Source organism: Mus pahari, chromosome 7 (assembly GCF_900095145.1).
Source record: "Mus pahari chromosome 7, PAHARI_EIJ_v1.1, whole genome shotgun sequence".
Lineage (NCBI taxonomy): Eukaryota > Metazoa > Chordata > Mammalia > Rodentia > Muridae > Mus > Mus pahari.
The window spans coordinates 75699525-75710915 of record NC_034596.1 but is presented as its reverse complement, the minus strand read 5'-3'; the positions used below and the strand labels follow the sequence as shown (position 1 = coordinate 75710915).

At 49.2% G+C, this 11391-nt stretch overlaps 1 long non-coding RNA gene and 1 other non-coding gene across 2 annotated transcripts; both read right to left on the bottom strand.

The window, feature by feature from the left end:
- Positions 1-1022: 1022 nt before the first annotated feature.
- LOC115064507 lies at positions 1023-1113 on the bottom strand. Its single transcript, XR_003844340.1, has one exon. It is a non-coding gene; the product is annotated as a small nucleolar RNA U3 (small nucleolar RNA).
- Positions 1040-10621, bottom strand: LOC110324169. Its single transcript, XR_002380675.1, has 3 exons — positions 10580-10621; positions 2637-2715; positions 1040-1427 (listed from the first exon to the last, which is right to left on the bottom strand). It is a non-coding gene; the product is annotated as an uncharacterized LOC110324169 (long non-coding RNA).
- Positions 10622-11391: the final 770 nt, after the last annotated feature.

Sequence of the window (11391 nt, the reverse complement as noted above, 5' to 3'; positions counted from 1 at the left end):
GTGATAGGAAGAGACAGGAACGCAGAGCGATCCTCACGGTCCTAATGCCCTTCAGCCCCGAGCGCGCGCGGCCCCGGGCGCTCATTCATTCGCGCGCCTAGCTGGCTCGGTGCTCCAGACGCCGCGGGCAGCCGGGGCCGCTGCGCACCGGCTAAAGAGCGCGCCCGCTGGGAAGTAGCGCGGGCCTTCCTCCCGCATCCCGAGTCTCGGCGAGACAGACGCCGGGTGGAATGGCGATGGACCAGAGCTGGTCTCTGCTCTCAACGCTCCGCTACCTCTCGCCGGTCCACTGCCCCCGCGCGGCCCTGGTCTGTCTCTCTACCCACACCTACCCCACCGCCGAGCGGCCCTGAGTCACCAGCGACGACGCGCGACCCTTGGCCTTGGCCCGAGTCGCGTAGCTGCAGTTCCCGGCAGCGCTGAGAACTGAGCTCTAGCGCGGGGTTCAACCTGTGTTCAGAGAGTACTTCGGAGAGGGCAAGGCTAGCGAGGAGGCAGAGTCTTGACTTTGCACGGTAATCCTCGGAGTCCCAAGATTCTATCCGTCTGGGTGGCCCGAGGCGGTGGGGAGATGGAAGCTGATGCACTTGACACTCTGGAGAGCGAGGTGAAACTGCGCTGCCGAACAACCAATGCAAGCACAGGGATACAATCGCTGGACTTCTTTCATTACCCCGGGGCTCCTAGCTTTCTCATAGCTCCTATCCATCCCGGCATCGCGGTTCCCTGAATTGTCCAGAGGCATCATCACCGGTCCATGAGAGTGAAGGGAGGCCACAGAGGCCAGGCCAAAGGGGTTCGATTAGTGGACAGAACCCTGTCTAAGAGCCCTCTGACACTTTTCTGACAAAGTGCAAAATAAGGTGGTGAGAGACAGGATAGACATCATTGAGATTCTGATTCTGCGGAGGCCCTGAAGTAGATGAGAGGTGAGAAGCAGGTGTGAATAATTCAGGCTCCAGGCAGAAGACAAGGCGGGCTAGGGCCTGTCAGGCAAGGGAAGACACTCGGAGCTGTGAGATACCAAAGTAGGTGCTGAGGAGGAGGAAATAATTTATTGCAAACCGGTCTTCAGTAACGAACTACAGAAATGATTCCTGAAAGTATAGTCTTGCAAAGTGGTCTTTAGGAAGGCTTCCCAGAGAAGGTGGATTAATCTGGAGGATAGGAGGGAAATCCCAAAAAGGCAGAGAAGAATGAGGAAAGGGCAGGGACAGCCAAGGTTCTCAGGATAATAAGTCATGGGAGCGTGCTGGATACTGGCAAAGACCTGGTGTGAGTTGAGACTGGCCAGACAGGGCAAGTCTAGATTCTGGAGGACCTTGAATGCCAGGAGCAGAGTGGACAGGGTGGTGCTTTTTGGATGATGTTTGGTAGGTTGGCTCTTTGGGAAATCCAAGACAGGTCAGGCTTGCAAATGAAGCCATCTGGGGAATGAGGCAAATAATGAGATCATAGCAGCATGCCCTGCCTCCCACATCAGCATCAGCATCAGCATCAGCATCTGTATCAGCATCAGCATCACCCAGAGACACACAAGTGAAGTGAGAGGGTGTTTGTCTGTATTTCCAGAAACCTAAGACAAGCTTGAAATATTTCTACTAAAGTGAAAAGAAAATCTCCAGTGTTTTGTTTAGAGCAGAAAGGGGAAGAGGAGGAGGAGAAGCTGGAATGTGGCAGAGTTTCCACTAGTGTTACCTCTTACTCCTCAGGACTCACAGGACAAAGGGATAGAGAAGGCTGCCCCTGCACCAGTACCACCACAGAGAAGCAGTGGTGGGCATCCTTTCAAGGATGACCAGTCCTCCCTCAGGTGGGCACTTCCCTGGACTTGGAAGTCGTGATTTTACTTGACAGGGAGTTGACATAAAGGTTGACTGTGTCCCCCTCACCATGAACACTCTAGACAGGGAGGGGGCTCGAGCTGCCACCTCAGCTACAGCTTCTAATCTTCCTTCCAGGATCAAGTCCAGAATGGCTCGGAAGTGAACCCAGACCTTCCCTGGGGTTTCCTTGCTGGTGTGGGGAGGGGATCCAAACAGCATAGCCTTAAAGCCACCCTGAGAGACTTGCAGGTTCCTAATAGTCCCTGAATACACCGAGAGTAACCATGCCGGCCACAGGTTATTTGAGGCTTCTGGGTGGTGCCCCGTGCCAGCCCTCCATATATGCCCTTCAGAGTTCCCACCCTGAGATGAGCTATGTGAATCCTCACACTGGCAGATGAGGACACTCAGCCCACAGGAGGCCGGCAGGTGCCAGCATCCAGCGACCAGTACAGGGCTCTTTGTGCAGGGACCTCATTTCCACCCCCAGTCTGTTTTCTCCTGGGTAAAGGGGGGATATGGAGGGATGGGTCTACTCCTGTGGAGTCATTTCCAGTTTCTAGAACCTTAGACATCTTGTGCCATTTGGCACTCCTCTCAGATACAGCTCACCTATTTCCTCTACAGATGTCAAAGACAGTACTGAGTGAGCTGAGCAAAATGTCACTGCCAAGGGTCACAGGGACCTTGGAGCTCTCTCCGAGTGTGCATCTGGGTGGGGACTGGGGTGAGTGGGCAACAGAGGGGGTCCAGATCAGCATAAGCCCTTGCCACTGGGGCAGGACAGGTAAACTCAGTGTTAACTGTTACCTATGAGGTGGCTCCGGACAATTCTCAGCCTCGGGTTTTCTCAACTGCACAGTGAGGGTGCCGACTGCTTGCAGCATTGCTGGGAAAGGATGGGATAAAAAAATACCAGGAGATAGAGAGGCTCGCCTAGGGCTCTGCAGGTCTCTTCCCAAGGGCACATGCTCTTCCCACCTGAAAGGGGACTCCCTAAAGCCTGTCCAAAGCACATGCAAAAGAGCTCACCACTACTGCCAAGAACAGCCCAGAATGGCTTCTCCAGCCACATCATTACTAAGGGCAGAGTGCCCCACAGCTGAATGGCTGCCTCTTTCAGAGCTTCTGCTAAGCTGGCTACTCTAGGCTCATTACCTTTAAGAGGCAGTCTACTTTAGCATGCGAAGTCCAGAAGATAGGCGAGAGAACCTGGCACAAACCCTCTCTTCCCACCATACCTGTCTGCTCTGAGCAGGAAAGAAAGCTGGAAGCACAGACCATCTGTGAGCACACAACACACAGTGCTGACATAGAATCTCAGCATCCTTATCCCTGGAGAAGGCTACGTCATCGTCCCTCAACAGGGATGAGATCCACGCAGAGGCCGGCAGCCACCCATTGTCAGAGAGCCACCCTCAACGTATCAGTTGTCTCTAAGGAAAAGGTGAATGGTGAGCTTCTACTGCAGGTGGGAAGGCCTGGCTCTCTGAGAGGATTTCAGTTGATCTGTCTCTGTCTGTCTCTGTCTCTCTCTCTCTGTCTCTCTCTCTGTCTGTCTCTCTCTCTCTCTGCTATACAAGCGTGCACAAACACGCATCCCATGCATGCCACACCATGATGCATATGTAGAGGCCAGAGGACAACGTTTGAAGAGTCAGTTCTCTCTAGTCTGAGGGAGGGGCTCTGAGTTTTGCTACTGAGCTGCGTACTTCAGGCTAGCTGGCCTCCAGCTTCCCATCTCGCTGAAGAAGACCTGGGATTGCACGGTCCACTCTTTGACTTGGATTCCAGGTTACTGAACTTGTTCAGCAAGTCCTTTGACCAACTGAGTCATCTCCTTGGCCCCTCACTGATTTCTTGTTGTTGTTGTTTATTCTTTTCTTTTTCGCACATACTGGCACCTAGACTTGGTAGTGTAGGAGTCTCCAGGTGGTACTGGTTTTGAAGGCATGAAGGAGACATGGAGAGCAGCTGAGGCTTGGCATTGCGAGACCAGAGAGGACATTGGCGAAGGTATAGCCTCCGTGGCAGTGGAAACCCAGGACTGAAGGGGTCACGCAGAGAAAATGAGGTTTGACACCATGAAGGGAGACCAAGAGAGGTTATTGGTCAAAGTGCAGCCCAGGTGCAGCAGAAGACCCCAGCATTTCAGGAGATGCCAGTACCATGGGATGAGCACCGAGAACAGCAACGGCTGTGGCAGGGAGACCCCTGGAGCCTAGAGGACAAGCTGTGTGTGCTGCAGAAGGGAGAGCTATAGGAATGACCCAAGCCCCTTGGAGAAGCCCAGAAGATCATGAGTCCAGGACATTGGACATTGAATTATTTACAGTATTAGAGTGTGGTTTTGCTTTGTTCAGATTCTGACTGTGTGCTGATTCTTCCCCCTTGAAGTAAGAAAGTATTTAGCGGCTGGACGGTGGTGGCGCACGCCTTTAATCCCAGCACTTGGGAAATAGAGGCAGGCGGATTTCTGAGTTCGAGGCCAGCCTGGTCTACAAAGTGAGTTCCAGGACAGCCAGGGCTATACAGAGAAACCCTGTCTCGAAAAACCAAAAAAAAAAGAAAGAAAGTATTTAGCTTATTATTTTATAGGAGCCCACAGTTGAGAAACGCTGAATTTTTAAAAGAGATTTTAGATTTTTAAAAGAGACTTTGGATTTTCACAGAGACTAGATTTTAAAAGTGTTTGAATTAGTAAAGACTGTAGGGCTTTTATGTTTGTCATGTTTTTACATTTTTCACATTTTACATATTTGTGATATTTACTAATCTGAGATCTTGGGGGAGGAACCAAGAACAGGAAAGGTTAGGTCTTAGAAAGTATTGTGTGTCAAGTTGACAAGGAACAGTTGTGCTAGTTAATTTGATGTCAACTTCAGGCTGTTCATCAAAGGGCAAGGAACCCTAACTGAAAAAAATAAAAATAAAAAAAGCTTCTGTAAGATTAGGGCTGTAGGCAAGCTGGTTGAGCATTTTCTTAATTATGATTGATGGGGGAGAGCCCAGCCCACTTCAGGTGGTGCCATCCCTTGGGCTGGCGGTCCCGGGTCCTTTCTATAAGAAAGCAGCCTGAGCAAGCCATGAGGAAGAAGCCAGAAAGCAGCATCCCTCCAGGGCCTCTGCATCGGTTCCTGCCTCCAGGTTCCTGCCCCGTTTGAGTTCCTGTCCTGATTCCTTCAGTGATGAACAGTGATGTGGAAGTGTAAGCCAGATAAACCCTTTCCTCCCCAACTTGCTCTGCTCATGGCGCTTGATTATAGCAATTGTAACCCAAACTAAGACAAGTCCTGTCCAAAGTTAGAGAAAGAATGACCTCCATTCCAGTGCCCAACTCATGGAACAATAAAATACTTGTGAAATGAGCCAGCTGCTGTCGCATTGGGATTAATTTGGCTGCAGAGGCTTTGAGCTAATTAGAAATGTGTCAAATGTTCTTTAGTGACAGCAAAGAATGCATTTTAAAAAGAAATGCATTAATAAAGCCAGTAGTCAGTAGAACCAGTCCTAGAGACAAAGTCCTTCTCAAAGCCCCCCCCCCAGCATCCCTAATTCTACCACCTTCTCCTTTGCCTCTTTCCCACAGCCTGTAGAGGACTAAGTGTCCAAGAGTCTCACAGGAGACCACATGGCCCATCAGAATGCCCAGCCAGGAGCTTTCTGTAATGTATTGTGTGTTTCTAGTACAGTGCTGACACTCTCAACATATGTCCTAAATACCTAGGTTTGGTAATTGAGCGAATAAAAGAATAGGGACAGTCTGGCTAGTCACATGCCATAACATGTGACTCATAACACTGTCTCATAACAATGTCAAGTAACCTTTTGAGATAGTGTATCCAGTGTCTACTTGCCTGTTGGTGTGGGACTTCTAGACTCTTCCTTTCTTCCTTGAGTACTTACCATGCCAGTCCTAGAGAATACAAAAGTGAATAAAATTTGCTTCTAGCCCCCGAGAGGTTCTAGAATGAACAGCACATAATCATAAGATGATACGGATCAATAAATGACTATCCTGAAGTCATTTGAGAGCTGAGCCTTGGACGGCAGACTCGCTATGTCTGGGAGCACAGGAAATGGTATACATGAGTTTACCATGGTAAGTACAGTGGTGGTGATGCCATGGGTGAGGGACACTCCTCTGTGCCCTAATCAATCTGTACTTGTTCAGGAAAGACAAACAAACACACCAGTGTGACATTAGCAGCTTATGAGGTGTAGCCAGTAGACTGAAGACTACTACTGATAGAGGGTCACAGTAACACTGTAGCCTTCCCAGCAATGTATCCAGCCTGGATTAGGGCAGTGACTGTGGCTAGAGCAGGACAGAAAGAGGGGAGATGCAAAAGATTTGCCCATGGGTGGTGGGTAAGAGAGAGGAATTCAGAATAACATAAATTTCCTGCCTAGTAAAGACATTCTCTGGCTTAAGGGGATCATGAACTGAAATGAATCCAGGAGGGAGGTCTGAGAAGTATGTTTAATTGATCCTGAGCTCTCTGGGGCTATCTAACCTCTGGAAGAATGTGTGAATCAGTCAGGTAGAGATTCAGAAGCCCAAGAGGCAGACTCAGCACTGAGTGACTATCACATACCCAGCACCCAGGCATGAGCAGAGGCCACACACATCACAAAGTCAGCATTGGGTGCCTACCATGTACCTAGGCATGAGGCATCACAAATGATGGCTTCTGGATCCCTGAGTGAGGATGAAGGACTGTCATTTTTTTTCCTGTGTCTGTCATGGCTCTGGATGCAGGTTCTTAGGAATGCTTATTTCTTTATCAGGGCTCTTATCAGCTGGAACATGGAAAGAGCCGCTAGCCTTTGGCCTTACAAACTTTAGTTCAGGGTCAAAGGGATCAGGCCTGAGACCAAAGCGAATGCAAGGTGAAGAAGCCCAGACTCCTGGCCTGCATTCCTTTAGTCCAATGGCACCATAATCAATGTCTCATTTGTCTGCGTAAAGCTTAAAAGCGGAAATTATGGGGATACTCTGGGCTTGGTATATACTTTGGAGCTCTCATCCAGCCAAGATTGCCAAGGTATTCTGAAGTATAATTTCTATTCCCTTACAAGAAGATGATGATAATGTGGGAGGTGTGTAACACCAGACCCACACTGCCTGGGAATTCAGCATTCAGAGAAAGTGAGGGTTTTACAAGCCAGTGTTTACAGTTACACATGTCCTCTCTCACTGAAGCCACCTCTAAAGCCATCAGAAGGCTCATCAATCTGGTTTGGATGCTGAAATCGCTCACAGTGTCTGGAGCTGATGCCAGAGCAAAAAAGTCTTTTAAAAAGCACCATGCCATTTTAACAGCATATAAATAGTTATAAAACGTGGGGTGTCTCCTCAGGGTAGGTGGTGGTAAACAGCTAGCTGGGCTGGCTGTCAGGGCTCAGGGCATGGAGCTCAGAAGCAGCAGCAGCTATTTCTACTCATGTCCTCTCATCTCTCTTGGCATCACTGCCCTGTGACCATTCTCAGGCTGTCCTTAGTCCAGAATGATGCTTCTCCCTCATCCCCAACAAGAAAATGCCTGCCTCTGCTTCCCACACCCACAGGCTATAGTTCTTAATGGAGGTGCTATGCCTCTGCTTGGCCCCAGATCTCAGCCTACAGTCCAGCAAAAGAGGCAGACAAGAGTCTGTGGTTGTTGTAGTTGTTGTCTCTGTTCCCTCCAAGTGCCCGTGTGTATGGATACATGTGCAGGAATATATGTGGCCTGCTTACTAAAATTGGACTTCATGCTTTTCCTTAAATAATTGATTTCTTTCTTGTAATTACTAGTTATTAGTAACACACGATTGTTCACTAGAGAAAAAAAAATAAAATCTGTATCTAATTGTCTTTCCTTCTATCTCTGAATCATTTATCTTTACAAACACCACTACCTAAAAGTGGAGGGAGCTGTGGGAACCGGGAAGCGGGACACCTGCCATCGCCAACCTGGGTGGGCATCCTGGAGACGTAACACACTTGGGCCTCTTGCATTTAAAATGGGACTTTGTTGGTGGGTGTTAATGCACACTGGTGATCTCAGCACTTGAGAGGCTGAGACAGGAGGACAGCTGTGACTCTAAAACTAGTCCCACCCCACCCCTACCCTCCAAAAGGAAAGGTTTAGAAAGATGGCTCACCAGTTAGAAGTAATATTGTTCTTGCAAAGGACCCAGGTTAAAAATCCCTGCTCAGCAGTGGTGGCACACGCCTTTAATCCCAGCACTTGGGAGGCAGAGGCAGGCGGATTTCTGAGTTCGAGGTCAGCCTGGTCTACAAAGTGNNNTCCAGGACAGCCAGGGCTACACAGAGAAACCCTGTCTTGAAACCACCCCCCCCCCAAAAAAAAGTAAAATCCCAGCACCCACAACCATCTGTAGAGTGCATTCCTACATAAAAACAAGTCTTTAAGAAAAGAGCGGTACCTAGTCTGAGTGCACTTAGAACGGCCTTTCTAGGACAGGCATTTTAAGATTTCACTTGCTTAGTATTTAAACTATTTCCTGTCCTGGAAAGAATTACTAGCACTAATCTAGAATGCGATTTTCTTTGTCCTTTGATTTCCCCCAACTTCTTACACACATACACACACACACACACACACACACACACACACACACACACACACCTGGATGATTTATATTATACTTGATCAAGAATCTGGAACCTGAGAGGGGAAGATTAAAGATTAAGATGTTCAGTGGTTAAAGTGCTTGCCATGTAATCAAAATGGCTGGGTTTCAGCCGGGCAGTGGTGGTGCATGCCTTTAATCCCAGAACTTGGGAGGTAGAGGCAGGCGGATTTCTGAGTATGAGGCCAGCCTGGTCTACAAAGTGAGTTCTAGGATAGCCAGGGCTATACAGAGAAATGCTGTCTCGAAAAACAAAAACAAAAAAACAAAAACAAAAACAAAAACAAAAAAAAGAGGGCTAGATTTCAGAGCTCCGGATTCCACATAAATGCCAGATGGGGCACGGCAGCTTGCCTGTAATTCTAGCGTTGGAAGGAGCTGCGATCCCTGGAGCAAGCCCTCGAGGTCTGGGTTTGAGAGACTCTGCCTCGAAGAAAAGGTGGGACAACTGAGGAAGATTCCCAGTATCAACCTTGGGCCTCGACATGCATGTGTAGAGATATCCATGCGAATCTGCACATATGTGAACACAGATACTCATGAAAAAAGAAGAAGAAAGATAACCTGACATCTTTCAGATGATACCAGACCTGGAAAGGATATACTGGACAAAAAATAATAATAATAATTCAAGAAACTGGGATGTTCAGGGATGGCTCTGAGGAGGGCACCTGGGAACGGGAATGGGAGCAAGTCTTTCACTGCATATACTTTTGTGCCTCTTTTCCCTTTCAGTTCCTGAAGAACAGGAGCCCAGTGATGGGACTGGACCACTGCTGGACCATCCCCACTCTCCATCCTGGAGTTGGCCTGGAGACATTTGATGGATGCACACTGCTACTGGCTAGTTGGCTGCAGGCACTCTGCTGGGCTACCATGCCACACAGGGATATCCTACTGAGGTGGTCTAGCAAAGGGCTGCCTCTCCACAGCTCCTGGACAAGCAGAGTCAGCCGAGGAGAAGCATACCCAACCAGAAATTCACCGGCCCCTGCTATTTCCTCTCGAAGGCAGATTGCTTCCTTTTTGCCTTGTTTTCTGATGGTGTGACATGAAGACGTAAGTATAAAAGAAAAAGAGGTACTGGAGCTAGAGTCGACTGGGGAGAAGAAGGGTTCTATTTTCCCTAGCCGCAGCCTGCAGTGTGTGCCTCCACTGACAGAGCCAGGTTGTTGCATCTCAGGCCAACTTCTGTGCCTGTCACTTCCACCCCCCCCCACTTGTGTTAGCGCCCCATTCGGTTTCCTAATGACCTTGAGCCCTTACCCAGCCTCCTCCTTCTGTCTCCTTTCCTGACTATAGCCTTGGATGGCACTAGCCATCACTTTTCTGTCCTTGTCTTCCTTTGTCCTACTCTGATTTCTTTGATGCCGCCTATTGCACAGGCACATGGCCAAGAAACGGCTGCCATCACCGAGGTCCGTTTCCCAGTCTGGAGCTGTCACTGGTTCACAGCTGACACTGTTCAAGGTGGGTAATTCCACTTTAACTATATCCCCACAGCCAATCACCTGCACTGTAAGTTAAAGATGTCAGCTTCTCCCTATGAATTAGTTCTTACTAGGAATCTAGAGATCAAAGTTTAAACACCCCAAGTTACTTCTAGAACTTCTTGTAAACACGGCCCAGAATCCATACTCAATCTGGAGTGTCCTGGTAGCGATGAACCTGCTGGTTCCAGAACCTGCCACTGCAGCGAGTGGGCTCTTGACTATCTCACCAACTGCACACAAGCCGTGAGGGCCTAGGCTGTCCCCCCCATCCCCCAGGAGGCTGTGGGGAATGAGGGCAGGAGGACAAAAAGCTATGACAATCAGACAAGCAGCAGCAGACGGAGATGAGTATGTGCCAGCGCAGATGCAGACTACAAAGGCACAAGTAGAGATGGAAAGATAGAGAACACAGGAAAAACAGCTTCAGGGAGAGACAAAGCAGAGAGCAAAACCCAATAAAAGTGTAACGAACACTAAAGCCAGACAAGCCTGGGGAGAGACCATCCCTAGAGGCCGTGAACATCAGTGGAGTCAGGTCAGCGAGGAGGGCAGGAGGTTTGGGAGTGGTGCTGGAGGCAAGAGCACTGGAGCAACAAAAATCTGTTGGGACGGGTCACTCACCTTCCAGGCTGTGGTGCTGACTGGCTACAGCAAGCAGAATCTATTGAAAACAGACCAGGCACTTTGCCTTACTCTGTTTCCCTGCCCAGAAAAGGCTGGAGCCAAAGGCTGAGGGGAACCAGTCAAGCAGCCACCACCAGAGGCTGAGTGGGAAGAACTCACCCTATCTCCAATGATCCCTCCTTTCATCTCACTGCCACCCCTAAGCCACCAGGTCACACTCAACTGTCAGCATATTGAACACAGCCTCCGAGCCTGCAAGCTTGTCAGAAGGCAGCCACTGCTGTTGTAAGGGCACACTCAGGAGGACTGTTTGACAGCAAGCATGTTTTAGAGGACCGAGGGATTGGGGTGGTCACACAGAGGAGAGGATGCCAAGGAACTGGGAAGACACCAGCGGTGCCACTCCCTTCCCTGGACTGTGTGTGAGTGAGTCTTTGAAAGTGTCAACTTGGAGCTGACCCCAAACCACCTACCACAGAGGAAGTGCAAAGGTTAGGAGGTAGAAATGGCCACAGAAAGCCATACCTGCTTCCTTCCCTCCTGGGGGAGGTGGAAAGAGAACCCCCCCCCGCCCCTTCCTGGGCTCTATGGCCATGCTGGGAATACAGTTCAGTAAGGCTGTATGAGATTTACGTGTGTAAACCTTACTGTACAAATCGGTTTGCCAGAGAAATTGGCTTTTCAAAATAAATTTGAGGTCAACTTTGTGTTCAAAGAGAAGGATGGCTTGGGAAAGTGAAGTTATTCTGGCTCGTGTTTGTAATTTTTTCTTTTTTCTTTTTATGATTTTTCAGACAGGGTTTGGGTAG